Source organism: Pteropus medius, unplaced genomic scaffold (genome assembly GCF_902729225.1).
Source record: "Pteropus medius unplaced genomic scaffold, Ma_sr-lr_union100, whole genome shotgun sequence".
In the NCBI taxonomy this organism is placed as follows: Eukaryota; Metazoa; Chordata; class Mammalia; order Chiroptera; family Pteropodidae; genus Pteropus; species Pteropus medius.
The window spans coordinates 24,133,986-24,139,730 of record NW_024342467.1 but is presented as its reverse complement, the minus strand read 5'-3'; the positions used below and the strand labels follow the sequence as shown (position 1 = coordinate 24,139,730).

At 43.2% G+C, this 5,745-nt stretch overlaps 1 non-coding gene and 1 pseudogene across 1 annotated transcript; both read left to right on the top strand.

The window, feature by feature from the left end:
• The first annotated feature begins 3,322 nt into the window (after positions 1 to 3,322).
• On the top strand, positions 3,323 to 3,395 carry TRNAV-CAC (transfer RNA valine (anticodon CAC)). Its single transcript has one exon. It is a non-coding gene; the product is annotated as a tRNA-Val (tRNA).
• Positions 3,396 to 3,404: 9 nt separating this feature from the next.
• LOC120602592 (uncharacterized) lies at positions 3,405 to 3,520 on the top strand (annotated as a pseudogene).
• The last annotated feature ends 2,225 nt before the right edge of the window (positions 3,521 to 5,745 follow it).

Genomic DNA, 5,745 nt, shown 5'->3' with positions numbered 1-5,745 from the left:
TTTCTCCCCCTACATCAATACGCTTTATGCTGCATCTAAAGGCAGGCATTCAAAATTTCTTAATGATGGTGATTGCAGCATTTTGCTGACTATTCTGTAGTCACTGTAGCTGTAAGAGCTGACAATTAACTTCAAAGAAACTGAATCCATGTCACAGCCTACACGAAGCACACCCATGTGCCGTTCAAGTCGCTTATGAGCAATTCAGACCTGAATGATTAATTTTGCTGTGTTGGCACCAGTTCTAATAAACGAGGAACTCAAATACCAAGAAAGAAAATCAGGTTTGACAACATCTGGTGTTAACGGCATACGTATAGAGGAAGGTATAGAGGATCCTAGAAAAGGCAAAGGAAAAAAAAAAAAACACAACAACATTGAGAGCAGCTTATGTGAGTTTTAATGACAACGATGAGAACCAAGCACTCAAAATGGCTGGTCTTCCGGTCTTCCTGGACAGACCCCACCATCCTCCGTCTGATCTTTTCCTTCTATTTTGGTAAAGTACCCCGTGACAGGAATCATTAAACATATGACAACAGACTCTTTCAGAGGACAGTGTTGGACAATCTGCCTGATAGCAAACTAGAAACGAAGATAGAAACAGATTCTCACAGCCAGAAAGCAATCAGTAGATAATTGATGAGAGGATCACACCTATGCAGCCCTGATATATGTTTTGTTCATGAGTTCTCGAATATTCCTAGTTTCTGGGAACTCATTATACAGCAAATAATGTGATATCTTTTGGGTTAGATAGATATGAATTTGAATCCTTGATGAACTTTTCTGGTAAGTGATCTTGAGAGAGTTAAATAAAATCTCTAATACTCAAGTTTCTCATTTCGGGATAGGAATGTAATCTCACTTCAAAGACAATATTCGCTATTTTTCAAAAAGCCTGTGTCTTCTTCCAGCTGTCCAATATCTTAGCTCTGAGCCCATTTTGAATTACACAGCCATTAGTGTGTCAAGGGCCTCTGTGTCCTTTCTACACTCACCTCCAGCACGAAGACGGGAGTAGAGATAATTTTATATTATCCTCCTAGATACAGATAGCAGTGAGTGAGTAATCATTGTAAGTTATCTTTTAGTATCGCTACTGCCAGTTAGACTCAGAGTCCACCAATCTGCAGGCGAGCTGTAAGCGCCTGAGAAACTGCTTGGGCAGGATGCTTTTGACCTTAAGTAACAGGAAACCAATTTAAAGCTAAAAGGATTAAATTCCGAGTCCTATAATTTCCGAGATGGATGGGATTTGATACATAAGGTGGGCGATATCACTAAGGAACTATCTCCTTTATGTCTCTCTGTTCTGCCTTCTAAATTATCCATTTTATTTTGAGATAAGTATCCTCACGTGGCTAGAAGACGAATGTTCCTAATCCCTAGGATCACATGCTCAACACTTGCAACAGTCGTCGGCTTTATTCCAGACCAGCCTGAGGTATATGGCGACCCTGAAACGTTCAGAATGTCCCAGCCTCACACCGATGGTCTCAGATGTGAGTTGGGTACCCAGCCCTGAGCCCATCGCTGTGACTTGGAGATGGGGGAAAGGGATGGGGGAGAGTTAGTCCATCTAAATCACAGTGCTGCTACTCAGATGGTGTTGGACGGGTGTCAGGGAGCATCTCCTCTGCCTAGTACATCTGGGTTGCCACCGAGACTTCTGCGTTCTCCTAATGCCCTATGGCATTTCTGGGTGCTCAGCCCAGCATCACATATTTACCTCGGGACAGATGACGTATGGTAAATCCTCGTCTGTGTTTAGATAGCTTAACACCTACATTTCCGCTGCTGGTCTTTCACCCTATCTATGGAATATTTCACCAGAGTCTTTAAACTCAAATTTAAAAACAGAAGTTTTAAAGGCACCAAGAACCAATAGGTACCACAGACCAAAAGAGGTCGTGAGACAGACCACTTTTTGGGATTTGCCGAAGGAAGATAAATGAAAACCAGTCACGCTCCTCATAACTCATAAGCCCTTTTCTCTCATCGAGGACAAAGGGCAGGTGGAGACAGCAGGAGGCCTCGGGAAGGAAGGTTTTTCTCTAGTGATCTTTTGGTGGACTGCAAATTCCACACCCCTCCCCCCCAAACTGGAAGGAATAAAGACATTCCTCACTATCTCAAATCGAGGAGAGGGGCTTCACGGAGGGCCCGCTGAGGAGTTACCATGTGTTTTATCCTCCGCAGCTTGAGGAGAGGTAGAAGGTGAATGCACTGGGCCGTGTCAGCCTCACACCTTAACCACACAGAGGCCACGAGGTGGGCTGGCTGGCTCTTGGTATTATTCGAGGAATAGTAGGTGTCCTTGGAGAGCTGCATGCTAAGAGTTTGTAGCAGCGAAATGTAGGTTAGATTCTCATGTGGTCCACACCCAGTCAGTGCAAAGGAGTTGGTCAGTGCAGGGTGCATTCGGATCTGCCCTGTGGAAGGGGTTTACAGTATGGATCCTCACCGCCTCCAGCATCCGCAGCCACTGACGGGCTTTTGCAAAAATAACTCGTCTCAGAGTCATTCATCTCCACCTCCTCTGCCCTTTAGAACCAAACTGGGCCCAAGGACGCCCCTGCAGCCAGCTGTTGGACCCCACTCTGTTGCCGTAAATGGCGCAGATGCTGCATCTCAGGGCGGTTGGCGCCGCCCAGAAGCCCTCTCGACTGGCTGTTTCCGAAAGTAGCAGCCATGACGGCCTCTCCCGATTGCTGTCACAGGTCGCCGTGCTCATTCTGGGTTCGAATTTTAAATGCCTCCTAGTTCCAACAATAATCGAATTTGTATTTTTGTCTAACATCGTCTTTATGGCTTTTAAATGCTTCCCAGGAAAAAAAGGGGAAACTAACCATCGTATCCCGTGGTCATGACACCAGAATTCTCTCGCTGCTTTTAAAAGGACAGTTCAAGGCACATGAGTCAACAGAACGCTCTTCGGTAGGTCTTAGACTCTCCCCTCACATCGTGGCACCCTTGTACTACAGTCTTCGGATGTAAATCCGGTGTTATTCAGCTTTTTACTCATTTGAGGGGGAGGGGCAGTCACATATATTTTTCCGAAACTGATAATTGCTTCTTCTGCATAACGACTTACTCTTCTTTCCTAGATGCGATATCCTCTTAATTCTTTTGTTGTTGTTGTTGATTTGTTTTCTCTGTCTCTACATATGAATTCTACGTTATCTTTCCGCTTAGCTCACTTGGTACTGAATCTTTTTCCTGGTTTTCACATTACTCGTTCTTATCAGACAGTTGTGATCTTGGCTGTCTGTTCACACAAACGAGAAGCTCGATCGATAAGCAATGATGGCTTGGACGTGGCTCCATGGCGTAGCGGTGAGCACGTCTGCTTCACACGCAGAAGGTCCTGGGTTCACGCCCCAGTGGAGCCACAGTCCATGGTCGACGGCCACGCCACCCTGAATGAGCCTGATGTCTGATCTCGGAAGCTAAGCAGGGTCGGGCCTGGTTAGTACTTGGATGGGAGGCCACCTAGGAAGACCAGGTGCTGTAGGCGTAAATAATAATAAAGAATAAAAGAGAAAAAGAAAAAAGAAGTAGTGATGACTCTGGGGTCTCCCCTCTCCCAGCGTAAACTTTCTCCTCTTTGCCTGTGGTACGCCCTTTCAGGCCCGGTGTGAACTCCGGACAGTTTTATTGCTCATCATTTCTGTGGGGTCCCCCGGCCCCGGGCTGCTTTCCTCACACATTAATCAATGCCGAGCTGCAAAGTCCTTGAGGGAACTCTCCACAGATCTTCAGAGAACCTTCCATGCAGGTCTCCCTTTTCTAGTACTCTGTCTCCTGAAGTCCAACCAACTTGGTATAAATCTTCAAGGATTCAGGAGTTTTAGACAGAAGACTTGTTACATGCACGTGCTCATCCAGGCTGGGTATAGTTTCATGTAGTGAAGTCTCCTGCTGCAAGTTTAAGAGATGTTAAAACATTAGAAATACACATTGCACTGATCATTAAGCATGGTGAATTCTCATAATATTAATAACTTATACTCCCATACTATGAAGAAAAGATTTAGAGACTTGATACTCTCCTCATTTAAGAGAAACTCATGATATCATGTATATTAGATATCATGATATCTAATATACATAAGAAGACCACCTGGATCGCAAAAAGTGAATTGCCAATGTGTTTCTTTTTATGGTTTATATTTACAATGTAGGTCAGATGTGTTTTGTCTTCAAATTAATGACTGACACTTAGAAATAATATTTTAACTGACTGCATTTCAGGTTTAAATACATTGCTATTGGTCGTTATGTGGAACAGGTTTCATCCAAAAATAATCATCTTATTTACTTTTTGTTCCATGAACAGCCCCAATGTCCAGATAGGACTTATTAGATTATAAAAATTGTCCAAGGCAAAAGATTTATCATGTATGCCGTATACCTCAGTCAAAGGGGACCTTTTATGCTTGAGCCTCAGTACCAAATAAAATCTTCACTGTGTCTCACAAACGTGCGGATGCACCCGCACTGTGTATTACCTATACTCCTTTTGCAAGACAAAAAAAGAGAGACACATGAATGGTTAAATTAGTCAATATTTATCTTAAAAATTCATTGGAAGCTTACATCAAACCCTTGCTTGCTTATAAATAAATCTCTAAAGACTATAGCATTTAGTTTTTACATCATTTGATTTTTCAATTGTAATATAAATAATACTCAGTTTAACCTTGACAGTGTCCAGTGTTTATATACTGATATTTGTCCTGAAAATTGAAAGAGAATGTAACGTCAGGGAGGGGGAAAGCCTGCATATTCCTCCTGCCATTTTAACGATCTATAGGTCCATCTTCAGTATGAAATGTTCAAATGGAGCAGGAACTCCCCTGCTACTGCCTAGTGGGGACACGTTCAGAAACCGAAGCATTCGCGTGTTTGGAAATGGATGTGTCTAAATATTACTGATTATTATTAGGTTCACATCTCACGTATCTCACCAAGTACGTATGGTCACGTGAGCTCGCACCGTTGGTGTTTTTTTGTGGGTCCACTCCAGTTTTCTTCAATGAGAATACCTGTCAGAGGTCTTTTCCTTTAAACTGGGAATTCCTTTGCAAATCACCTGCCACGCTTTCTTCATCTTCCCTAATGGCGGTGGAACCAAGGGAACTACTTTTCCTAGACAATGGACTGAGAGTAACAAGAACATCAATAGAGGAGAAGAGAAAAGCAGGATTCCTTACGAAGAGACCTTAGCAAATAACGTAAGAGGCGAATCTGCACGACGTACGCAAAAAATTATCTGCGTTAGTAAATTTGAAACTGCTTATCTCAGAAATTCGCCGTAGGCATCCACAGTTGCCAGCTTTGTTTCTGATGCTTTAGTTAGGGAGCATGTTTACGTATTGTGGTGGAACCGTATGAGCTTCTTTCGATTGATCCTACTGAGCCTTACAGGTACAATACAAAATTGGCATGCTGACAGAGATGGTTACAGAATTGGATTCCTGCCCAGGAAATTATTACCTCCAGACCAACTGTGGCTGCGATAGAGAAAAAAAAATCACAGCCCCTGAGAAATCACCAATGTCAGAAGCTTTGAAGTAAAATTGGTCTGCAAGTCGAGGCCATCCTTCAGAAACAGCCTTGTACCTTCACCCCTGAGAGACTGATTGCCTTCAGGAAAACCAAGATTACTGTGAAGATATGGCATTATAATTTTAACATCTTAATTTTTCTCTCTGATGGCATCTCTGTAGTATTACCTGT